Here is a 27,466-nt window from a genome sequence, read left to right as displayed (position 1 = left end):
CCTCATAATGATCCTGTGACGTGGGTTATTGTTAGCATCCTCATTTGCATATGAGGAAACCTAGGGCCAAATTGATTAAGAAACTTGCCCAAGCTCACCCAGCCAGGAAGTGGTGGAGCTAGGAACTGAACAAAGATCTGTTTGGCCACAAAGACTATGCTCCTGACCATACTACGCTATCTTAGTAGAAACACCTTTTGGAATGCAGCGTTATGCTAACAACGATGTATGAGGAACACCATCTTCCATTTGTTTGCTGTTTAGAACGTTTCAAAGAACTTTCCTATCCATAATCCCATTTGATACAGTACCCTGTGAGGAGGGCAGGGCAGGTGGCAGCACCATCCACTGCACAGATAAAGATCCAAACACAAAGACTTGCCCCAAGACCCATCAAAAAAACAAACCTGTTGCCATCGAGTCAATTCCAGCTCATAGTGACCCTCTAGGACAGAGGAGAATCGCCCCATAGGGTTTCCTAGGCTGTAATCTTTATGGAAGCAGACTGCCACATGTTTCTCCCGTGGAACTGCTGGCTGGTTCGAACCACCGACCTTTCAGTTAGCAGCCAAGCACTTAACAATTGCGCCACCAGGGCTCCTTCAAGTCCCGCCACAGAGGCCAAATCGGAGTCAGAGTTCAATATATATGTTTTCAAAATATGTTCTGTAGTACATTGTTGTTGTTAGCTGCCGTGAAGTCGGCCCCTGACTCATTGTGACCCCATGCACAATGGAACAAAATGCCATCCCCACAATCAGTTGTGCTTGGGGCCATGGTGCCATAGGATTTTCACTGGCTGACTTTCAGAGGTAGGATCACCAGGGCTCTCTTCCTAGTCCATCTTAGTCTGGAAGCTCCACTGAAACCCATTCAGCATCATAGCAATAGGCAAGCCTCCACTGACAGATGGGTGGTGACTGCACATGAGGTGCATTGGCCAGAAGTGAACCCAGGTCTCTGGAATAAAAAAAAAATTTTTTTTTCTGGAATGGAAGGTAAGAAATATACCACTGAACCATGAGTGCCTCATTCTTTTGTATAAGTAGGGAGTTAACTTTCCTCTACCTACTTTATTCTGATTTGATGCTGCAGATTTGAAAGGAAGTGGGAACCACTCACTTAGCAACCCACAACAGGCTATGAAACTTCCAGCCAAGCCTTGTTTTAAATGTGAAAACTACTTGCTCATACCTGATTTAGTCTTCCAGGCATCCTAACCCCTCAGGATCTGCAGTACTTGAATATATCCTGTGTCTCGAAAGAAAAATGTGGGGGGGAACCTTGGTCTCTTAAAAACTGGATACATTGAAGGCATGAACAATTCTCACCATACATTTCTCCACTTAAAAAATATTTTTTGACCACAAGATAACTTCTAAAGCTAAGAGAGGGATTTAGCAAAATTGCAGAGTATAAGGTCAACAAACAAAAATCCATGGGATTTCTATACACCAGCAATGAGAAATCAGAAAGAGAAATTAGGGAAACAATTCCATTTACAGTAACATGAGAATAAGATACCTAGGAAAAAAATCTAACCAGGGATGTGAAGGACTTATACAATGAAAACTATAAAACATTGATGAAAGAAATCAAAGAAGACTTAAATAAATGGAAAAATGTTCCAAGTTTGCTGATTAGAAGATTTAATATTGTTAAGATGTTGATACTACCCAAAGCAATCTATAGATTCAATGCAATTGTGATTAAAATTCCAACAGTCTTCTTTACAGAAATAGAAAAACCAATCCTCAACGTTATATGGAATGGCAAGAGGCCTGGAATAGCTAAAACAATGTTGAAAGAGAAGAACAAAATAGGAGGACTCACACTTCCTGATTTTAAAACATACTTTACAGCTACAGTAATCAAAACAGCCTGGTATTGGCATAGCAATAGACACACAGACCAGTGGAACAGAATTGAGAGTCTGGAAATATATCCACACCTATGGTCAACTGATTTTTGACAAGGGTGCTAAGTCCATTCAGTGGGGAAAGAAGAGTCTCTTCAATAAATGGTGGTAGGAAAATTAGATTTCCACATGCAGGAAAATGAAACAGGATTCATGCCTCACACCACACACAAAAACAAATTCAAAATGGATTAAAGACCTAAGTGTGAAAACCATAACCATAAAATTCATAGAAGAAAATGCAGCGGCAATGCTCTAAGGCCTAACTTTCAACAATGGATTATCTAACAAAACAACAAAAAACACAATAAATAAATGGGACCTCATAAAAATTAAAAACTTTTGTTCATCGAAAGACTTTTACCAAAAAAGTGAAAAAACGAAGCTACTAAATGGGAGAACATCTTCAGAAAACACATATCTGACAAGAATCTAATAATGAAAATATATATAAAACTTTGACAGTTTAACAACAAAAAGGCAACTAAGTCAATCATAAAATCGGCAAAAGACTTGAATAGACATTTCACCAAAGAGGACATTCAAAAAGTCAGTTGTTTGAATCCACCAGGCACTCCTTGGAAACTCTATGGGACAGTTCTACTGTGTCCTATAGGGTCCCTATGAGTTGGAATCGACTTGACCGCAACAGATTTGGTTTAAGATTTTAAAAAAAGAAAAAAAATGTTGGCGAGGATGTGAGGAAATTGGAACCCTTACCCATTGGTGGTAGGAATGCAAGATGGAAAAGCCATTATGGAAAAAACAGTGTTGTGGTTCCTCAAAAAACTAATAACAGAACTACCATATGGCCCAGCAATTCCGCTTCTAGGTATATACCCAAAGGGCTTGAAAGCAGAGACTCAAACAGAGACTTGTACACTAATGTTCATTGCAGCATTATTCACAAGAGCCAAAATGTGGAAACAACCGAAATGCCCATCAACAGATGAATGGATAAACAAAATGTGGTACATATATACAATGGAGTACTACTCAGCCAGTAGGAGAAATGAAGTATTGATACATGCTACAGTATGGATGGAGCTTGAAGATATTGTGCTGAGCAAAATAAGCCAGTCACAAGAGGACAAATATTGTATGATCTCACTTATATAAAAAGACAAGAAAAGGCAAGTGTATAGAGACCAAGGTTTATTAGTGGTTACCAGGGCAGGAGGGAGGGGGAAAAGGGGAGTTAATGGTGATGGAAAAACCTCATTGATTAAGGGTACAATTGCCCAGCCGATTAATGTAATTGCTGTCAATAAGTTGTACACCTGTAAAAAGTTGAATTGGCAAAAGTTGTGTGATAGATATATTTACAACAATAACAAAAAAAAGAATAGCTACGGAGAGGCGTGAGCTACTTGGATCAGGTGGACACTTGAGACTATGTTGGCATCTCCTGCCTGGAGGGGAGATGGGAGGGTAGAAGGGCTTAGAAGTTGGCAAAACAGACACAAAAAGAGAGAGTGGAAGGAGGGAGCGGGCTGTCTCATGCGGGGGAGAGTAATTGGGAATATGTAGCAAGGTGTATACAAGTTTTTATGTGAGAGACTGACTTGCTTTGTAAACTTTCACTTAAAGCACAATAAAAATTACTTAAAAAAAAAGAATAGCTGCTGAGGCTGCTTATGTACAACCAAACACATCTCGGGATTTGGTTCCTTGGTTTGGAGGTTTAGAGTCACGGGTTCATGAGACATCCCAGTTAATTGGCCTAATAACGTTTAGTGCTTCTGTTCTACCTCCTAGTTCATCATATGGTGCCTGGGTTCTTAAAAGCTTGCAAGTGGGAATCCAAGGCACAGCAACAGAAAAAGGAGAGTCAGGAACAGGAGGAGGGTATAGTATGTGTGGCTAATTGCCTCCATGAACAACTGCCTCCTTTGCCATGAGACCAGAAGAACTGGATGGTGCCTGGCTACCATTACTGAACGTTCTGATCAAAGATTCCATAGAAGAATCCTGATCAAAAGGGGGAAAATGTAGAAAAGAATTCCAAATTTTCATGGACTCTAGACTTCCTGGAGCCATAAAGATTGGATGAACCCTGAAACTATTGCCCTGAGATAATCTTTAAACCTTAAACCAAAAATATCCCCTGAAATCTTCAACAAACCAAACAACAGTTTAGCTTAACTAGTAAATACTAAAAAGGCCTTGAGCATTATGCTCTTTTAAGAACTATCTCTATGGGATCAAATTGACAACAAGAACTTGAAAGATTAGATAGGAACCCTAGGTGGCAGTGAGTTTATGTTAATGAGGGAGGAACAACTCAGAAAAGGAAGGTGAGAATGGTTGCACAAATCAAAGAACGTCATCAATGACACTAAATTGTACACATAGAAACCGTTGAATTGGTGTAAGTTTTATTGTGTATATTCTCAACAAAAACAACAAAACAAATAAAATTTAGGGGAAAAAGTATTGAACAATTGCTGCTGTTGGGTCCTGTCGAGTCGATTCTGACTCACAGCGACCCCATGTGACAGAGCAGAACTGCCCCATAGGGTTTCCTGGGCTGTAATCTTTACAGGAGCAGATCACCAGGGCTTTCTCCTGCAGAGCACCTGGGTGGGTTCAAAATGCCAACCTTTCAGTTAGCAGCCTAGTGCTTAACCGTTGTGCCCAGGCCTCCTTTATTACAGGTCCCCAGTACCTTATCTGCAATTCCAAAATCCACCAAGTTCTGATAAATGTTTTTTTTTAAATAAATTTGCTATAGAAATTCATATGGTGGCAAAACCTGACATGAACTTAATGAGGCAATTTTTGGTCTTTATCCCATTGAGTCTAAGCATTCATAGGTTTCACTGATTATAGTAGGGTTGCTAGATAAAATATAATTTCCACATTTGGTTGGATTACCTTTCTTGGGAATAGGCATAAATATGGATCTCTTCCAGTCAGTTGGCCAGGAAGCTGTCTTCCATATTTCTTGGCATAGACAAGTGAGCACCTCCAGCGCTGCATCCGTTTGTTGAAACATCTCAACTGATATTCCATCAATTCCTGGAGCCTTGTTTTTCGCCAATGCCTTCAGAGCAGCTTGGACTTCTTTCAGTACCATTGGAAGAGATCCATATTTATGCCTATTCCCAAGAAAGGTGATCCAACCGAATGTGGAAATTATAGAACAATATCATTAATATCACACGCAAGCAAAATTTTGCTGAAGATCATTCAAAAATGGCTGCAGCAGTATATCGACAGGGAACTGCCAGAAATTCGGGCTGGTTTCAGAAGAGGATGTGGAACCAGGCATATCATTGCTGATGTCAGATGGATCCTGGCTGAAAGCAGAGAATACCAGAAGGGTGTTTACCTGTGTTTTATTGACTATGCAAAGGCATTCAACTGTGTGGATCACAACAAATTATGGATAACATCGTGAAGAACGGGAATTCCAGACACTTAATTGTGCTCATGAGGACCTTTACACAGGTCAACAGGCACTTGTTCGGTCAGAACAAGGGGATACTGATTGGTTTAAAGACAGGAAAGGTGTGCGTCAGGGTTGTATTCTCTCACCATACCTATTCAATCCGTATGCTGAGCAAATAATACGAGAAGCTGGACTGTATGAAGAAGAACGGGGCATCAGGATTGGAGGAAGGCTCATTAACAACCTGCATTATGCAGATGCACAACCTTGCTTGCTGAAAGTGAAGAGGACTTGAAGCGCTTACTAATGAAAATCAAAGACCACAGCCTTCAGTATGGATTGCACCTCAACATAAAGAAAACAAAAATCCTCACAACTGGACCAATGAACAACATCATGATAAATGGAGAAAAGATTGAAGTTGTCAAGGATTTGATTTTACTTGGATCCACAATCAACATCCATGGAAGCAGCAGTCAAGAAATCAAAAGACACATTGCATTGGGTCAATCTGCTGCCAAGGACCTCTTTAAAGTGTTGAAGAGCAAAGACGTCACCTTGAAGACTAAGGTGCGCCTGACCCAAGCCATGGTATTTTCAATCACATTATATGCATGTGAAAGCTGGACAATGAATAAGGAAGACTAAAGAAGAATTGACGCCTCTGAATTGTGGTGTTGGCGAAGAATATTGAATATACCATGGACTGCCAAAAGAACGAACACATCTGTCTTAGAAGTACAACCAGAATGCTCCTTAGAAGCAAGGATGGTGAGAGTGCATCTTACATACTTTGGACATGTTGTCAGGAGGGATCAATCCCTGGAGAAGGACATCATGCTTGGCAGAGTACAGGTTCAGCAGAAAAGAGGAAGACCCTCAACGAGGTGGATTGACACAGTGGCTACAATAGGCTCAAGCATAATAACGATTGTAAGGATGGCCCAGGACCGGGCAGTGTTTCGTTCTGTTGTGCACAGGGTCGCTATGAGTTGGAACCGACTCGACGGCATCTAACAACAACAACAACAAGCTAGATAAAATACAGCACACCCAAATAAATTTAAATTTCAGCTACACAATGAATATTTTTTATTGTAAGAATGTCCCGAATATTGTCTGGGACATACTTATACTAAAACATTATTTGTCATTTAGCTGGAATTTGGGGAGTCCTGTATTTTTATTTGCTAAATCTGGCAACCTTAATTATGGGCACTGCCCCAAACCCCACTGAGGATATTATCTAACATATGGCATAGGCAGCATGTTACTGTTCTAAAATCTGAAATATTTAGAATTGAAAAACACACCTGGCCCCAGGGGTTTGGAATCAGAATTGTGGACCTGTGGACGGGTAGCATTCTTCCAGAACTAGGCTTAGCACTGTCTCGGACCCCAGTTCTCAAAGAGCAACTACCTATCAAAGATACACTATCCGACTCGGTTGCCTCTTTGGCTCTCATTAGATTTTCTTAACCCCTGGTCTGTTCCACGTGTCATTAGCTTGATTAATGGTTTATCCCTCTTTGCTTTGATGTTTTATTCCTCAAGGTATTTCTCCTTCTAGTCACCTGATGTAAACCAGTAGTATTGCAACTCTCAGCTGACCTGATCACACCCCGTAGAACCTCATACTCGATTTTAGTGAATTTCCAGGCTCTCCTCTAAAATTGGCCTGGCAGTTGCCCTGCTGTTTTACTTGCTTTCTCCCTGGTGAGAAGTTTTCCGATACAGGCCCCCTTCCTTTTAGAGCTCTCCCCAACCCCCACAACCCCATTTTTTGGAATAGCAAGTGAGCGCCCACCGCCCTCTGCTGCCATCTCATGGCTAGAATAAGCCACTGCATTGGACTTAATTCAGGCGCACTATACCTGGTGGCCTAATGGTTAAGTGCTAAGGCTGCTAACCAAAAGATCTCAGTTCAATCCACCAGGCGCTCCTTAGAAACACTATGGGGCAGTTCTACTCTGTCCTATCAGGTCACCATGAGTCGGAATTGACGCCACAGCAACGGGTTTGGTTTTTTGTTTTATAGGGTCGCTATGAGTCGGAATCGACTCCAGGGCAACAGGTTTGTTGTTGTGGGTTTTTTTAGTTGCTTGTCAGGAGCCCTGGTGGTACAGTGGTTAAGAGCTCGGCTGCCAACTAAAAGGTCAGCAGTTTGAATCCACCAGCTGCTCCTTGGAAACCCTATGGGGCAGTTCTACTCTGCCGTATAGGGTCGCTATGAGTCTGAATTGACTCAACAGCAAAGAGTTTGTTTTTTGGTTATTTGCTTGTCAAAGATCTCTGGTGGCACAGTGGTTAAAGCGCTCAGCTGCTAACTGAAAGGTCGGAGGTTCGAACCTACCAGCCATTCTATGGGAGAAAGATGTGGCAATCAGCTTCAGTAAAGACTACAACCTCGGAAACCCCACGGGGTAGTTCTACTCTGTCCTATAGGCTTCCTATGAGTCAGAATCAACTCAACAGCAACAGTAATGGGTTTTAGTTGCTTGTCAAGGAGCCCTGGTGGCTCATTGGCTAAGCACTTGGCTACTAATCAAAAGGTCAGCAGTTCAAACCCACCAGCACAACAAGTTGCTTGTGAGAGTCCCTGGGTGGTGCAAATGATTAACTTGGCTGGCTGCTAATAGAAACGTTGAGGTCTGAATCTACCCAGAGGCACCTTGGGAGAAAGACCTGATGATCTACTTCCAAAAAATCAGCCACTGAAAACCCTATGGCGTACAGTTCTACTCTCACCCACATGGGGATGCCATGAGTCAAAACTGACTTGATGTCCACCGGTTTTTGTTGCTTTTCAGAGCCCATCACCTCCACCACAGGAGAAATATATATCTGCCAAGGAATCCCGTTTAGCCAATTCCAATTTTTGTGCATACAAATGGAAAATTATATACATTTTAATAGGTGTTCTAAAACAAAGTTTTCACCTTCTTGACTCACTTTTCTCCATTTAGTTCAAGGTTAGTGAGTCTCAGCTCCAGGTTGAAATTAGGTTATGACTTCAGTTGACTTATTTTGTGATCTGCACCTGTGTTGCCACTGATATTGGCAGCCCATCATGGGAACCAAGTCCACTAGCTAATTGCAACAACAAAACCAGCTGAATACAAAATATTTCAGTAATTCCTGGGTAAGCACACATCTCCTTTTCTCATAAAATTCACCATGAATTAGTGATCTGAATGGGTAAAAATCAAATTGTGTTCGACAGAGACTACATGTAAAATGCAGGGGCTATTTCTAATCATAATCTGAGCCTAAACTTTTACCAAAACCTATTTTTTGGTCTCAAGTGTCCGCTGCAGTGGTGAAAAGCTGCACTGCTTAAGGAAAGCATGGCTCAGCAAGCTCACTGCAGTGGCAAGGGAAGGAAGGTGCTTTGAACATCTCTCCCTCTTCAGGAAATTTTTCATTTTCACCAATTTCCTTTTGAACGTTTTTCTCCTTATCAGAGCCCAGTTTGACTGGCAACTACAAAACAAACAAACACAACTCATTCTATCTCTGGACAATTCTCATGAGCTGCTTTTTTTTTTTAATATACCCTTGCACACAACTGGACAACCTTTTGAAGAGGTGACATCTCATGTTGTGTATATTTCAATGTGCAGCCATTCACTGAGGGAGCAGGAGGAGGCTCTGGAAAGATAAGGAGACTTCTTCAAACTACCGAGAAAGGTCCTTATCTCAGATCTTGCCATAGCCAGTAAACTGCTTTTTCTTCCTGACCCTCACCTTCTATGGAGCCCTGGTGGTGCAACGGTTAAGCACTAGGCTGCTAACTAAAAGGTCGATGGCTCAACCCCAGCAGCAGCTCCTTGATCTAAAAAAAATATATATATATTTTTTTCTCCCATAAAAATCAAAATGGTCTCCATCGGCACGGCACCTAACAACAACAATGTCATCCTCTCCCCTGGGGTAAAGTCGACTCATTCTCACCTTTTATTTTTTCTTTCCATCCAAATAGACTAAACGAAGAAGTATTTACAGATGTTAAGTCCCACAGCTTGAAAGTCAGCTGATGTCTTTTAGGAAACATATACAAAGATAACTCATTACCAATTACTTCTGAGAACAACGGTTGAAAGTTACCAATAACATTCAGAGGTTTGTACTTTACAAACCTTCCAGTCTCACCTATTGCACTTTTTGTATACACCTAACCATTTAAAATCACCTGGAAATGACCAGCTATGTGACTGAAATGTAACTTGTTTTATCCTCATCCACTTTTTCCCTGCTGAAGGCCTCCGTGACAGGGAGCAGGATAGGTTGAGAAGGGTTAAGAAAGATTTGTTTCCTCTCACCATCACCTGTTCCTAGTGGAGACACTGGACAGTCACTGTTGCTGGCTTTTCTCTCTGCTTCACAACCTGACTTACTTCTCAAAAGCCCAGCTCCACCCCCAGATCTTCTGCTTATTTTACCAGTGGCAGTCCGGTTGACCTCAACTCATGGCAACTTCGTGTGTGTCAGGGTAGAACTATGCTCTGTGGGGTTTTCAACAGCTGATTTTTCAGAAGTAGATCACTAGGCCTATCTTTCAAGGCACCTCTTGGTGGACTCAAACCTCCAACCTTTTGGTTAGCAGCCAAGTGAGCGTGTTAACCATTTCCACCACCCAGGAAGGCCCCTTGTGTTCCTAGGAGAGGATTTGTAACTCATTTTCCATTGCCTCCTCAGGGAGTGGTGACTCAGTCAATAACCAGCGAAGTCTATCTTTAGCTCACTACTCTTAAATGAGCGCTTACTACAGCATTTGACCCACAGTAGGCACTCACATTTTAATTGTTGTTTTTACTATTATTAGTACTATTTAACTTCTCTGAGTCTCAGTTTTCTCATCTGTAAAGTGAGTATAATAATAGTACCAACTTCCTAGGTTAATTGATACATATAAAGTGCTCTTAAAAAAAGTATCCATACTGTGGTACCGACATACCATGGAATAGTACACAACGATAAAGAACAATGATGAATTCCTGAAGCATCTCACAATATGGATGAATCTGAAGGGCATTACGCTGAGTAAAATAAGTCAATTGCAAAAGGACAAATATTGTATGAGACCATTATTATAAAAAGGCAAGAATAAGTTTACACACAGAAAGAAACATTCTTTGATGATTACCAGGGATGGGAGGGGGAGAGAAGAGGATACACTAACTAGATAGTAGACGTGTTAAATCTGGTGAAGGAAAACGCAGTACACAATATGGAGGGTCAGTACAGCATGACCAAGGCAAAGGAAGCTACTGATAGATATGCAAGAATAAAGGGCAACTGTGGTAAATACTATAACATTACAATTCTGCAACAACGTAATAAACAATAATCTGTGAGTGGATACATAGGTAGGTATGTATGTTAAATAGGTGTGGGAGGACATATAGGAGGAAACCTGCATGCATATATAGGTATGGTTGTGGATATTTCTATATACATATCTGTAAGGGCCACATGTATATTCATATATACAGTAGAGCACACAGGGGGCATAGTCATGGAAAGTTCTTAGGCATAACCAAACACCTTGCGGGACTGAGCTACTGGGCTTGAAGGCTAAGGACCATAGTGTTGGGGAACATCTAGGTCAATTGGCATAACGTAGTTCATAAAGATAATATTCTACAGCCTAGTTTGGTGAGTAGTGTCTGGGGTCTTAAAAGCTTGCGAGTGGCCATCTAAGATACAACTATTGGTCTCTTCCCATCTGGAGCAAAGGAGTATGAAGAAAACCAAAGACTCAAGGAAGCAATTAGTCCAAAGGACTAATGGCACACATGAACCATAGCCTCCTCTAGCCTGAGACTAGAAGAACTAGATGGCGTCCAGCTACCACTACCGACTGCTCTGACCAGGATCACAATAGAGAGTTCCAACTAGAAAGGGTAAAAAACATAGAACAAAATTCAAATTCATAGACTTTCTGGTCTGATAGAGACTGGAGGAACCCCCAAGACTATTGCCCTAAGACAACCCACTAACATGGAACTGAAAGTCACTCCTGGAGGTCACCTTTCAGCCAAATAATAGCAGGCATATAAAATAAACAATAACAGCCATGAAGAACATGCTTATTAAAACAACAAACTATACGAGACCAAAAGGGCCACGTTTGTCCAAAAGCAAAGATGAGAAGGCAGGGAGGAGCAGGGAAACCGGAAGAATGGAAACAGGGAACCCAGGCTGGAAATGAGGAGAGTGCTGACACTTTGGAATGTTTGCAACCAATGTCCCAGAACAATTTGTTGGAAAACTAATCTGCTGTGTAAATATTCACCTGCTAAAGCACAATAAAATGTTTAAAAATTAAAGTATCCGGAACATAGGAGGTGCTGCATACATTTTATCTGTGACTATTTTTTTTTATTATGTCTATTACTAGAGACATGCCTTGAAGGCACACAGAATTAGGGGTGGAAAGAGAAGCAGGTATGTTTGGGGGCTTGGTGGGGGGACAGTTCTCCTTGGGTATATGCTTAAAATACATTTGAGCAGCCAAAGGGAAATGCCCACTGGGCAGTTGAACATGTGGGTCTGGAACTTTGGAGAGAGGAAGAGAAGACAATTTCCTCATTTTAAAACAAATAAAGTAAATTCTTACAAAGTCCTTTGGGGTATGAAATGACACATGAACTGTTTCTCTCCTTTAAGAAGCTTACCATCTGTTAAGGATTGCATTGTGTCACCCTAAAATTTATGCTGAAGTCCAAACTCCTGTACCTGTGAGCATGACCCTGTTTGGAAATAGGGCCTTTGAAGAGATTATCAGTTAACATGAGGTCATACCAGAGTAGGGTGGGCACAAATCTAATCTGAGTGCTGTCCTATAAAAGAGAAGAGACACAGAGAGACAGATAGAGGAAGGACTGTCATGTGAAGATGCATCTACGTGCCAAGGAATGCCTCTGGCTATCAGAAGCTGGGAGAGGCAAGAAAGGATCTTCCCCCCTACAGAACTTTCAGAGAGACCATGGCCCTGCCAGTGTCCCAAATTCATACTTCTAGCCTCCAGAACTGTGAGGCAATAAATTTCTATTCTGTTGTTGTTAGGTGCCGTTGAGTCAGTTCCAACTCATGGTGACACTATGTATAACAGCAAAACACTGCCCAGTCCTGCACCATCCTCACACTTGTTATGCTTGAGCCCGTTGTTGCAGCCAATGTGTCAATCCATCTCATTGAGGGTCTTCCTCTTTTTCACTGGCCCTCTACTTTACCAAGCGTAATGTCCTTCTCCAGGGACTGATCCCTTCTGATGACATGTCCGAAGTGTACCAGACGTAGTCTCACCATCCTTGCTTCTAAGGATCATTCTGCTTGTACTTCTTCCAAGATAGATTTGTTTGTTCTTTTGGCAATCCACGATATATTCGATATTCTTTGCCAACACCACAATTGAAAGGCATCAATTCTTCAGTCTTCCTTATTCACTGCCCAGCTTTCATATGCATATAAGGCTATTGAAAACACCATGGCTTGGATCAGGCACACCTTAGTCTTCAACGTGACATATTTGCTTTTTACCACCTTAAAGAAGTCTTCTGCAGCAGATTTGCCCAATGTAATACATCGTTTGATTTCTTGACTGCTGCTTCCATGGGTGTTGATTGTGGATCCAAGTAAAATGAAATCCTTAACAATGTCAATCTTTTCTCCATTTATCATGCTGTTGTTTATTGGTCCAGTTGTGAGGATTTTTGTTTTCTTTATGTTGAGGTGTAATCCATACTGAAAGCTGTGGTCTATTAAGTCACCTAATTTGTGGTACTTTGCTATATCAGCCCTGGAAAACAAGCACACCATCTAATAAAAAGGCTGAGTCATGGTTTCTGCATAGATGTGCAACACAAGGTAGGCTCTCAAGGGTGCCACAAGTGAGATGCAAAGTGGTCTGGGCTCAACGAGGAAGGAGAAATCACACCTGGCTGTGGCAATTAAGGAAAGCTTCTAGAAGGAAAGGGCATTCTCTGATTTGATGATTCTCTGCAGCCTTTCCTTACTACTCTGTTACCTGCTGACTTTTCCCATCTCTGAATGTCGATTTCTCAAGGCCTCTAGTCCGTGGTGCAGTGCCACATGATAAGGTAGTAAGCTTTTCTAAAGCTAAATGTATCCAATTTGAAGGACTGTCCTTTATTCTGCCCTTTCTTTCATAAAATGATGATAACAGGAGATCAAAGGGGTGCCAAATTTTGTGTCACTCCTTGGCAAAATCATCTCCCAATTTGGTGGGGGGTGGTTTTCACTGGTCTGTGAGAGCCAAACATCTGGGAGCCTGACACACTTACCATCTGTACTGCTTATGCGGACATCCAAACTCAAACCTCATAGTCCTGTTACGTGTTTCACATGAGTTAGGCAGGTCTCCCAATGAGATCCTGGAGACCAGACTCACTGTCAGTCTCGCTTGTCGTGACCCTCCCCCCATGCGCCACACAGAGCTGGGCACAGAGCAGGTGTTCAGAAATACTTGGTGAAAGGCCTAAGTTGAATCATGTTGATTTTGCAGTCCCTTGGCAGTGAGCAAGTCGAATTCTGTTCCACCTTGGCTTCAGCATGTGAATTAGGCATTAAAGCTGCCTGATTATTTAGACAGCTGTAGAAACAAAAGTCTCATACAAAAGACTAGTGAGGGGCTAGAGAGATAATTCTCCTCACTGACGTGGAATGAAGTCAGAGCACTGACTGCTGAGGTGAAATCAAAGCTGTTTTCCTAGTTGTCTGGGGGAGGGGTAGGCTCTTTCCAGTAGAACATGACATTATTCCTAGGAAGCACAAAGAACCATTGAGCCCCTCCATTTAAAACACAGCTTTATGTAAACAATAAAAGCCAGGGTTTTTCCAAAAGTCTTATGCAGTTTTATGTGTGTATATATATATATATATAAAATTTTCAGCCCTTGACTGGGAGCATTAGAGTGTTAGAGAAATGAAGCATTGCAGAGGGAAAAATCCAACCACTATAGCAAAGGCCCTAGCGGGTTTGTAGAGAAAAGATTTGGACAGGTTGAAAAGGTGGGCCCCATACAGATCTGGCCTGCCGAAACCAGAATGCTAAGGTCTTCAGTGCCTCCCCCATGTCCTTAGCTATGCCTCAGTCCTCCCACCTTTCCTAGCCTGGCCCATCACTTTGCTGGCAAGCAGGTCCCTTACAGTTAGATAACTGGCTAATCTACTATACCCATTTACTACTCTAAACTGTTAATTTTAGTTAATAGTTTCATGTATTCCCCATTCCTATGAACATAATTATAACTTCAATGCCTTAACCCAGAGTGATAACTGATGTGGGTATTTCAATCACAGTGGCAAGGCCAGTGAGGAAGATATTGGGAAATGCAGCTTTCTGCATAGTTCAGATCATACCATTCATAGATTGCCAGAGAGTACAATATTTAAGAATTTGGTCTATGGAGTGAGCCAGTCTAGGGCTCCAGTGCTGGCTCCACGACTTACCAAGTACGTGATATTCGGCTCAATTTTGTCATCTGTAAAATGCGTATAATACTCTCACTTTAAGGTTTCTGTGAGATGATGCATATTAAACCTGGGTACAGTGCCTGACACGTTATAAGAGCTCAGTATATGACAGTTAGTCTGCTTGTGTTAAGAGTAGATTCTAGGAGGCGGGGCCAAGATGGCGGACTAGGTGGACGCTACCGCAGATCCCTCTTGCAACAAAGACTCGGAAAAACAAGTGAATCGATCACATACATAACAATCTACGAACTCTGAACAACAAGCACAGACTTAGAGACGGAAAACGAATAAATACAGGCAGACAGCAACCGTTTTCAGAACTAGGAGCCAGCGTACCAGGCAGGTGACCTTTGGAGCCCGATCTGGGGCAGAGCCCAGGGGGGCAGACGGCACAGACAAGGGGCCCAGCCATACCCCCCCGAACCCATCCTGGGAGAGAGTCTAGCTGGTTGGTGAGGGTGACGGAGCGGCGCAGCCGGAGGGAGAAGCACCCGGGAGGCAGTGACTGATCTTGGAGCGGGGAGAGCAGCGTCCCAGCTGGGGAGCCGTCCCGCTGGGAGTTTGGCAGGAAGCGGGCGGGGCGCGAGCGGGGGGGGGGGGCGTCAGCTATATTTCCCTAAAGCGACCCCACGACCCCAGGGCGGGGCCCACACGTTCGTGCAGGCGGACGCCCACCCTGTTCGCGCGTGTGGTGCGGCGCACCGGAGGGAGAAGTCCCCAGGAGGAAGTGACAGGTCTCGGAGCGGGGAAAGCAGCGTCCCACCCGGGGAGCCGTCCTGCTGGGATTTGGGCGAAAGCAGGCAGGGCGTGACCGCGGGGTCCAATTATATTCTCCTGAATAGACCCTGGGGGCGGGCCCACCGGTTCGTGCGGGAAACGCCCACTCAGTTTGCGCGAGCGGTGTGGCGCACCGGAGGGAGAAGTCCCCGGGAGGAAGTGACTGGTCTCGGAGTGGGGAGAGTAGCGTCCCAACCAGGGAGCCATCCCGCCCGGATTTTGGCGGACGGGGGCGGAGCGTGAATGCGGTGATCAGCTCTATATTCTGTGGCGCTACACTCCTAGCTCTCTGATCCCTCACCCACCCTCCCCAGGCTGCTCCATTAACATCCGAATACCTGGAGCCAGAGGGACAATTCAGATAGGGATTTGACTGCATTTTTTTTAGCTGATTACCTGGAAAATCTAGTTTCCCAGTGATGGCTCGGAGACAGCAGTCCATATCAAACCACATAAAGAAACAGACCATGACAGCTTCTCCAACCCCCCAAACAAAAGAATCAAAATCTTTCCCAAATGAAGATACAATCCTGGAATTATCAGATACAGAATATAAAAAACTAATTTACAGAATGCTTAAAGATATCACAAATGAAATTAGGATAAATGCAGAAAAAGCCAAGGAACACACTGATAAAACTGTTGAAGAACTCAAAAAGATTATTCAAGAACATAGTGGAAAAATTAACAAGTTGCAAGAATCCATAGAGAGACAGCATGTAGAAATCCAAAAGATTAACAATAAAATTACAGAATTAGACAACGCAATAGAAAGTCAGAGGAGCAGACTCGAGCAATTAGAATGTAGACTGGGACTTCTGGAGGACCAGGGAAACAACACCAACATAGCTGAAAAAAAATCAGATGAAAGAATTTAAAAAAATGAAGAAACCCTAAGAATCATGTGGGACTCTATCAAGAAGGATAACTTGCGGGTGATTGGAGTCCCAGAACAGGGAGGGGGGACAGAAAACACAGAGAAAATAGTTGAAGAACTCCTGACACAAAACTTCCCGGACATCATGAAAGACGAAAGGATATCTATCCAAGATGCTCATCGAACCCCATTTAAGACTGATCCAAAAAGAAAAACACCAAGACATATTATCATCAAACTTGCCAAAACCAAAGACAAACAGAAAATTTTAAAAGCAGCCAGGGAGAAAAGAAAGGTTTCCTTCAAGGGACAATCAATAAGAATAAGTTCAGACTACTCAGCAGAAACCATGCAGGCAAGAAGGGAATGGGACGACGTATACAGAGCACTGAAGGAGAAAAACTGCCAGCCAAGGATCATATATCCAGCAAAACTCTCTCTGAAATATGAAGGAGAAATTAAGATATTTACAGATAAACACAAGTTTAGAGAATTTGCAAAAACTAAGCCAAGACTGCAAGAAATGCTAAAGGAGATTGTTTGGCCTGATGACCAATAATATCAGGTACCAGCACAATACAAGGTCACAAAACAGAACACCCTGATATCAACGCAACTCAAATAGGGAAAGCACAAAAACAAACAAATTAAGACTAATTCTAAAAAATAAATAAATAAACAAAATAATACACATAACAGGAAATCATGGAAATCAATACATAAACGATCACAATAATCAAAAAGAGGGACTAAATATAGGAGACATTGAACTGCCAGATGGAGAGTGATACAAGGCGATATAGAACAATACAAGTTAGGTTTTTACTTAGAAAAATAGGGGTAAATAATAAGGTAACCACAAAAAGGAATATCAATTCCATAACTTAAGAAAAAAGCCAAGAAAAACGTAACGACTCAACAAACACAAAGTTAAACATTATGAAAATGAGGATCTCACAAGCTACTAAGAAAAAAGTCTCAGCACAAAAAAGTATGTGGAAAAATGAAATGGCCAACAACACACATGAAAAGGCATCAAAATGACAGCACTAAAAACTTATTTATCTATAATTACGCTGAATGTAAATGGACTAAATGCACCAATAAAGAGACAGAGAGTCACGGACTGGATAAAGAAACACGATCCATCTATATGCTGCCTACAAGAGACACACCTTAGACTTAGAGACACAAACAAATTAAAACTCAAAGGATGGAAAAAAATATATCAAGCAAACAATAAGCAAAAAAGAAGAGGAGTAGCAATATTAATTTCTGACAAAATAGACTTCAGACTTAAATCCGCCACAAAGGATAAAGAAGGACACTACATAATGATAAAAGGGACAATTGATCAGGAAGACAAAACCATATTAAATATTTATGCACCCAATGACGGGGCTGCAAGATACATAAATCAAATTTTAACAGAATTGAAAAGTGAGATAGACACCTCCACATTTATAGTAGGAGACTTCAACACACCACTTTCGGAGAAGGACAGGACATCCAGTAAGAAGCTCAATAGAGACACGGAAGACCTACTTACAACAATCAACCAACTTGACCTCATTGACTTGTACAGAACTCTCCACTCAACTGCTGCAAAATACACTTTTTTTTCTAGTGCACATGAAACATTCTCTAGAATAGACCACATATTAGGTCATAAAACAAATCTTTGCAGAGTCCAAAACATCGAAATATTACAAAGCATCTTCTCAGACCACAAGGCAATGAAGCTAGACATCAATAACAGAAAAACTAGGGAAAAGAAATCAAATACTTGGAAAATGAACAATACCCTCCTGAAAAAAGACTGGGTTATAGAAGACATAAAGGAGGGAATAAGGAAATTCTTAGGAAGCAACGAGAATGAAAATACTTCCTATCAAAACCTCTGGGACACAGCAAAAGCAGTGCTCAGAGGCCAATTTATATCGATAAATGCACACATACAAAAAGAAGAAAGAGCCAAAAGCAGAGAACTGTCCCGACAACTTGAACAAATAGAAAGTGAGCAACAAAAGAATCCATCAGGCACCAGAAGAAAACAAATAATAAAAATTAGAGCTGAACTAAATGAATTAGAGAACAGAAAAACAATTGAAAGAATTAACAAAGCCAAAAGCTGGTTCTTCGAAAAAACTAACAAAATTGATAAACCATTGGCTAGACTGACTAAGGAAATACAGGAAAGGAAACAAATAACCCGAATAAGAAACGAGAAGGACCACATCACAACAGAGCCAAATGAAATTAAAAGAATCATTTCAGATTACTACGTAAAATTGTACTCTAACAAATTTGAAAACCTAGAAGAAATGGATAAATTCTTGGAACAATACTACCTACCTAAACTAACACATTCAGAAGTAGAACAACTAAATAGACCCATAACAAAAAAAGAGATTGAAACGGTAATCAAAAAACTTCCAACAAAAAAAAGTCCTGGCCCAGACGGCTTCACTGCAGAGTTCTACCAAACCTTCAGAGAAGACTTAACACCATTACTATTGAAGCTATTTCAAAGCATAGAAAAAGACGGGATACTACCCAACTCATTCTATGAAGCTACCATCTCCCTGATACCAAAACCAGGTAAAGACATCACAAAAAAAGAAAATTATAGACCTATATCCCCCATGAACATAGATGCAAAAATCCTCAACAAAATTCTAGCCAATAGAATCCAACAACACATCAAAAAAATAATTCACCCTGATCAAGTGGGATTTATACCAGGTTTGGTATGCAAGGCTGGTTTAATATCAGAAAAAACATTAATGTAATCCATCACATAAATAAAACAAAAGATAAAAACCACATGATCTTATCAATAGATGCAGAAAAGGCATTTGACAAAGTTCAACACCCATTTATGATAAAAACTCTTACCAAAATAGGAATTGAAGGAAAATTGCTCAACATAATAAAGGGCATCTATGCAAAGCCAACAGCCAATATCACTCTAAATGGAGAGAACCTGAAAGCATTTCCCTTGAGAACGGGAACCAGACAAGGATGCCCTTTATCACCGCTCTTATTCAACATCGTACTTGAAGTCCTAGCCAGGGCAATTAGGCTAGACAAAGAAATAAAGGGTATCCAGATTGGTAAGGAGGAAGTAAAGCTATCACTATTTGCAGATGACATGATCGTATACATGGAAAACCCTAAGGAATCCTCCAGAAAACTACTGAAACTAATAGAAGAGTTTGGAAGAGTCTCAGGTTATAAAATAAACATACAAAAATCACTTGGATTCCTCTACATCAACAAAAAGAACACCGAAGAGGAAATAACCAAATCAATACCATTCACAGTAGCCCCCAAGAAGATAAAATACTTAGGAATAAATCTTACCAAGGATGTAAAAGACCTATACAAAGAAAACTATAAAACTCTGCTACAAGAAATTCAAAAGGACATACTTAAGTGGAAAAACATACCCTGCTCAAGGATAGGAAGACTTAACATAGCAAAAATGTCTATTCTACCAAAAGCCGTCTACACATATAACGCACTTCCAATCCAAATACCAATGTCATATTTTAAGGGGATAGAGAAACAAATCACTAATTTCATATGGAAGGGAAAGAACCCCCGAATAAGCAAAGCATTACTGAAAAAGAAGAAGAAAGTGGGAGGCCTCACTCTACCTGATTTCAGAACCTATTATACAGCTACAGTAGTCAAAACAGCCTGGTACTGGTACAACAACAGGCACATAGACCAATGGAACAGAATTGAGAACCCAGATATAAATCCATCCACGTATGAGCAGCTGATATTTTGACAAAGGACCAGTGTCAGTCAATTGGGGAAATGATAGTCTTTTTAACAAATGGTGCTGGCATAACTGGATATCCATTTGCAAAAGAATGAAACAGGACCCATACCTCACACCATGCACAAAAACTAACTCCAAGTGGATCAAAGACCTAAACATAAAGACTAAAACGATAAAGATCATGGAAGAAAAAATAGGATCAACCCCAGGAGCCCTAATACAGGGCATAAACAGAATACAAAACATTACCAGAAATGATGAAGAGAAACCAGATAACTGGGAGCTCCTAAAAATCAAACACCTATGCTCATCTAAAGACTTCACCAAAAGAGTAAAAAGACCACCTACAGACTGGGAAAGAATATTCAGCTATGACATCTCCGACCAGTGCCTGATCTCTAAAATCTATATGATTCTGTCAAAACTCAACCACAAAAAGACAAACAACCCAATCAAGAAGTGGGCAAAGGATATGAACACATATTTCACTAAAGAAGATATTCAGGCAGCCAACAGATACATGAGAAAATGCTCCCGAGAGAAATGCAAATTAAAACTACGATGAGATTCCATCTCACACCAACTAGACTGGCATTAATCCAAAAAACACAAAAGAATAAATGTTGGAGAGGCTGCGAAGACATTGGAACTCTCATACACTGCTGGTGGGATTGTAAAATGGTACAACCACTTTGGAAATCCATCTGGCGTTATCTTAAACAGTTAGAAATAGAACTACCATACAACCCAGAAATCCCACTCCTCGGAATATACCCTAGAGATACAAGAGCCTTCACACAAACAGATATATGCACACCCATGTTTATTGCAGCTCTGTTTACAATAGCAAAAAGCTGGAAGCAACCAAGATGTCCGTCAATGGATGAATGGGTAAATAAGTTGTGGTATATTCACACAATGGAATACTACGCATCGATAAAGAACAGTGACGAATCTCTGAAACATTTCATAACATGGAGGAATCTGGAAGGCATTATGCTAAGTGAAATTAGTCAGAGGCAAAAGGACAAATATTGTATAAGACCACTATTATAAGATCTTGAGAAATAGAAAAAACGGAGAAGAACACATACTTTTGTGGTTACAAAGGGGGGAGGGAGGGAGGGAGGGAGAGGGCTTTTTATTGATCAATCTGTAGATAAGAACTGCTTTGGGTGAAGGGAAAGACAACACTCAATACAAGGAAGGTCAGCCTAATTGGACTGGACTAAAAGCAAAGAGGTTTCCGGGATAAAATGAAAGCTTCAAAGGTCAGCGGAGCAGGGACTGGGGTCTGGGGAACTTGGTTTGAGGGGACTTCTAAGTCAATGGGCAAAATAATTCTATTATGAAAACATTCTGCATCCCACTTTGAATTGTGGTGCCTGGGGTCCTAAATGCCAACAAGCGGCCATCTAAGATACATCAATTGGTCTCAACCCACCTGGAGCAAAGGCAAAGGAAGAACACCAAGGTCACACGACAACTAAGAACCCAAGAGACAGAAAGGGCCACATGAACCAGAGACCTACATTATCCTGAGACCAGAAGAACTAGTTGGTGCCCGGCCACAATTGATGTCTGCCCTGTCAGGGAGCACAACAGACAACTCTTGAGGGAGCAGGAGACCAATGGGATACAGACCTCAAATTCTCATGAAAAGACCATACCTAATGGTATGACTGCGACTAGAGGAATCCCAGAGACAATGCTCCCCAGAACTTCTGATGGCCCAGGACAGGAACCATCCCCGAAGACAAATCATCAGGCATGAAAAGGACTGGTCAGTGGGGGGGAGAGAGATGCTGATGAAGAGTGAGCTAATTAAATCAGGTGGACACGGGAGAGTGTGTTGGCAACTCTTGACTGGAGGGGGGATGGGAAGATAGAGAGAGAGGGAAGATGGCAAAATTGGCATGAAACGAGAGACTGAAAGGGCTGACTCAATAGGGGGAGAGCAAGTGGGAGAAGGGAGTAAGATGTATGTAAACCTACATGTGACAGACTGATTGGAATGGTAAATGTTCACTTGAAGCTTAATAAAAATTAATTAAAAAAAAAAGAGTAGATTCTAGTTGCAGTTCCCAGGAGACTTGTTCTACCTACCAGACTTCACCCCCTTCCTACACTAAGCAAAGAAGGCTTTGGAAAGAGAATATTCCACCAAAGTTCAGCTGGCAAAGACCTATGAATTCAATAGTTCATTCAACTTTTATTCAAGGTCTACCTAGTGCCAGGCATTTTGCAAAATGTTGGGAATATAATGGTGAATAAGACATGCTACCAGTCCTTGACTAATACCCAGTCTTCTAGCTTTTAGATTCTTCTATATGCCTCAAGTTTTGTCCTTTTGAAGCCCACCAGAGAGGCAGTTGGGAGAGGACAATATCACTTGCACTAATCACACACAAATACAACATCACTTCCTAAGAAAAGTTAAAAAGTCAGAGGGGAAGCACTTCCAGGATGGTGGAGTAAAAACTTAGGAAATTCCATGATTCCAAAAAAGCTATAAGACAATGGAAATATTTTCAAAGCCAGCTTTTTCACAACTCTGGAAATTAACCAAAGGTCTGCAAAGATCAGGGGAGTATTTATTCAAAAAATGGCTGAATTTTGTTAAGAACAGTGAGCTTTATGGCATTTTTAATTGCTCTATTCCCATGCCCCTCTCCCCAGCTCCGAAGTGGCTTTGAAAACCAACAATTTTGGGACCATGGTATCTGTGAAAACCAGCAGCTTGGCAGCCATTGGAGGGGGCAGCCTGAGTTTGGAGGTCCTCAAAAAGACCCATCCACAGAGAATTTCATTATTTGACCTGTCTAATAACTCCATTCATAGGCCTTTTTCTTTATGTGGCCTAACTCAGAGACCACTCAGGTCAAACAGCCCTTTCCCAGAGAGCATTTTTGAAAAAAATTAAAAATCAGCAGCGATTCCTTAACATCAAAGTGGTGGATAACAGTTGGAGCAAAAAATAAACTACACAAAAAGCAATCCAAATCCAGCAGCATATGAAAATGATCATACAACATGATCAAGTGGGATCTACCCGAGGAATGCAAGGTTGGTTTAACATAAAACTATCAATCAGTGTACTAACACCATATTAATTGAATAAAGGACAAAACTACATGATCATCTCAATACATAAGAAAAGTCATTTGACAAAATTCAACACCCTTTCATTATGAAAACACTCAAACTAGAACAGAAGGAAACTTCCTCAAACTGATAAAGGCCATATACAAAAAACTCTCAGCTAAAATATTTTTTTATAATTTATTTTTGTTGTTGTTGAGAATGTAACAGCAGAATATACACGAATTCAACAATTTCTACATGTACGATTCAGTGACATTGATTACATTCTTCAAGTTGTGCAACCATTCTCACCCTCCTTTTCTGAGTTGTTGCTCATCCATTAATATAAACTCACTGCCCCTAAGTTTCCTATCAAATCTTTCCAGTTGCTATTGTCAGTTTGATCCCATACAGATAGTTCTTAAAAGAGCACAATGTTCAAGGCAGACTTTCTCTACTAGTTAAGCTAAACTATTGCTTGATTTTAAGCAGACTTCAGGGAATATTTTTGGCTTAAGGTTTAAAGATTATCTCAGGGCAATAGTTTCAGGCGTTCATTCAGCTTCCACGGCTCCAGAAAGGCTGACATCCATGAAAATTTGAAATTCTGTTCTGCCTTTTCTACCTTCAATCAGGATTCTTCTATAGAATCTTTGGTTGAAACATTCAGTAATGGTAGCCAGGCACCATCCAGTTCTTCTGGTCACAAGGCAAAGGAAGCAGTTGTTTATGGAGGCAATTAGTCACATTCCGTATCTTCCTCCTATTCCTGGCTCTTCTTCATCCTCTGTTTCTCCAGGCAAATAGAGACCAATTGTACCTTGGATGGCCATTTGCAAGCTTTTAAGATCCCAGACACTATACAATGAATTAGGAGGTAAAATAGAAGCACTAAACACAATATTAGGCCAATTAACTTGAATGTCTCATGAAACCATGACCCTAAACCTCCAAACAAAGGAACCAAATCCTGTGAAGTGTTTGGTTGTACATAAGCAGTCTCAGCAGCTACTCTTTTCTTTTTTGTCCTTGTTGTAAATATACCTATCACACAACTTTTGCCAATTCAACTTTTTACAGGTGTAGAAATTATGACAGCAATTATGTTAATCAGCTGTACAACCCTGCATTAATCAATGTGATTTTTCCATCACCATAAACCAAAACTCAGTACACCATAAGCAATAATCCCCCTTTTCCCCTCCTTCCCATCCCTGGTAACCACGAAGAAACTTTGGTCTCTATATGTTCACCTGTTCTTTTACTTTTATGTAAGTGAGGTCATACAATGTTTGTCCTTTTGTGACTGACTTATTTCACTCAGCATAATATCTTCAAGTTCTAGCTATATCGTGGGATGTATCAAGACTTCATTGCTCTTAGTGACTGAGTAGTACTCCAATGTATGTATGTTCCACATTTTGTTTATCCATTCATTCTTTGATGGGCATTTAAGCTGTTTCCATCTTTTGGCTACTGTGAATAGTGCTGCAATGAACATTGGAGTACAAGTCTCTGTTTGAGTCTCCGCTTTCAAGTGTTTTGGATATTTACCTAGGAGTGGAATTGCTGGGTCATATGGTAGTTCTATTTTTAGTTTTTCAGGGACCCTCCACACTCTTTTCCATGACAGCTTTACCATTTTGCATTCCCACCAGCAATGGATAAGGGTTCCAATTTCCCCACATCTTCACCAACTGTTGTGATTTTCTAGGGTGTTTTTTCTTTCTTTTCTTTTTTTTTTTTTTATCTTAGCCATCATAATAGTGGGAGTGAAATAGCACTTCATCGTGGTTTTGATTTGCATCTCTCTGATGGCTAATGAAGTTGAGCATCTTTTCGTTTGTTTGTTGGCCATTCGAATGTTCTCTTTGGTGTAATGTCTACTCAAACCCTTAGCCCATTTTATGGTTGGGTTATTTGTCTTAAGTTGTCAAAGTTTTATATATATTTTGGTTATTAGATTCTTATCAGATATACAGTTTCTGAAGATAGTCTCCCAGGCTGTAGCTTGTTTTGTCACATTTTTGGTACAGTCTTTTGATGATGAACAAAAGTTTTTAATTTTTATGAGGTCCCATTTATTTTGTTTTTTGCTGTTTGTGCTTTTTCATTATATTAGATAATCAATTATTAAAAGCTAGGCCCAAAAGCATTGCCCCTGCATTTTCTTCTAAAAATTTTATGGTTATGGTTTTCACATTTAGATCCTTAACCCATTTTAAATTTATTTTTTGTATGGTGTGAGGCATGCATTCTCTTTGATTTTTCTACATGTGGAAATTCCATTTTCCCGACACTGTTTATCACAGAGACTCTTCTTTCCCCATCGAATGTATTTAGCACCCTTGTCAAAAATCAGTTGACCATAGATGTGTGGGTTTGTTTCTGGACTGTCTATTCTATTCCAATGGTCTATGTGTCCATTATTATACCAGTCCCAGGCTGTTTTGATCACTGTAGCTGTATAGTATGTTTTAAAATCAAGACGTGTGAGTCCTCCTACTTTGTTCTTCTCTTTCAACCTTGCTGTAGCTATTCAGGGACTCTTGAGATTCCATATAGAGTTGAGGATTCATTTTTCTATTTCTGTTGGAATTTTTATCAAGATTGCATTGAGTCTATAGATTGCTTTCAGTAGTATTGACTTAACAATATTAAGTCTTCCAATCCATGAACACACTGACTTCATACTTAATGAAGAAAGATTGAATACTTTCCTCCTAAGATCAGGAACAAGACAAGATGGTCCTCTTTTACCACTTCTATTCATTATTCTACTAGAGATTCTAGCCAGGTCAATTAGATAAGAAAAATAAATGAAAAGCATCCAGTTTGGAAAGAAAGAAGGACATAATGGGGATCATGAACACTCTCGGAGGAAAGGAGATCACAGGATGAAAACATTTTCGAGCCTATTTTTGGAAGTACCGTAATAGTAAACTGCTTTATAGTAGGCCGTTGAGTCGATTCTGATTCATAGCAACCCTATAGGACAGGGTAGAACTGCCCCATAGAGTTTCCAGGGAGAAGCTGGTGGATTTGAACTGCTGACCTTTTGGTTAGTGGCCAAAAACTTAACCACTGTGCCACCAGAGCCCTTATAGTAGGCTAGACCCCAAAATATGTAATGGCTCAAACGTAATAGAACTTTATTTCTCAGTCATGTAAGAGTCCAAGATAGGTATTCTTGGTCAGCAGGGGGACACAGGATGATAAGGCCACTAGGTCACCCTGGGTTACCACATTCCAGTCATCCAGACGGGGGTGGGGGGAAGCACACGAAGGAGCACTCATGGAAGACTTCTATAGGCCAGGCCTGGAAATGCCACACATCATTCCTCTTCGCTTCCATTGGAGAAAAGTTAGTCACGTGACCACACCTCACTACAAGGCAGACTGGGCAATGCAGTCCAGCTGTAGGTTCAAGGAGCAGAAAAATGGTTTTGGTGGGAAGCTAGCGACCTTTGCCAATATAACAGGAAAGGTGGGCTAATGTCTACCTTGAGTATTGGGGTAAACGATGGAAGAGGTTTATTTCATTACCTTTGCACTAATAAGATATATAGTGCGGCTCTGTTTAGGATGCCCCATGCATAGCCAGGGGAAATGTGTGTAGCCAAATGTAAGCAGAATTTTTAATCATGGCAGACAGTTGAACTCCCTATTGAGTCACTTACCAGGAAGTAGCAGCTGTAGGGTGACTTGTAATGCTGATGATTCCTTAATTATTAATCACTGACACTTTGTAGATTGCATTTAAATAAAATCCCAGCTGGGTTAGTATACAATATTGTAATGTTGGGCCCCAAATATTTTTTCCTCCTCTGCATGTCTAGAGAGGGTGTTAAATACATGGCAAAGTAGCAACCTGATTCATTGCTAGCCAACCAAGAGGAACTCAAAATTAAAGGAGAAAAAAGACAAAATCAAAAGTGGAACTCATTTCAATTTCAAACCATAGCCACAGGCATGGGCTTATTCCCTGCCAGTTTGTGTTTGCCCAAACACAGTGCACAGTTATTGATGACCTTATGTAGACTAAGGGAGTGAGAAAAGTCAATCAATTTGGATTGAAAGAGCCCCCATGAGTCCCCGGTAAGAGATATGTAAATTCCCAGA

General features: G+C 40.9%; 1 protein-coding gene across 1 annotated transcript in view; it reads left to right on the top strand.

Moving 5' to 3' along the window:
- Positions 1–27,466, top strand: part of TRPC5 (transient receptor potential cation channel subfamily C member 5) — a 163,146-nt gene that overhangs the window by 78,646 nt on the left and 57,034 nt on the right. The window lies entirely within an intron of this gene.

The sequence above is a fragment of the Loxodonta africana genome, chromosome X (genome assembly GCF_030014295.1).
Source record: "Loxodonta africana isolate mLoxAfr1 chromosome X, mLoxAfr1.hap2, whole genome shotgun sequence".
Classification (NCBI taxonomy): Eukaryota; Metazoa; Chordata; class Mammalia; order Proboscidea; family Elephantidae; genus Loxodonta; species Loxodonta africana.
Note: the sequence above shows the minus strand (reverse complement) of the source record. Positions and strands in the feature narration are given on the sequence as shown.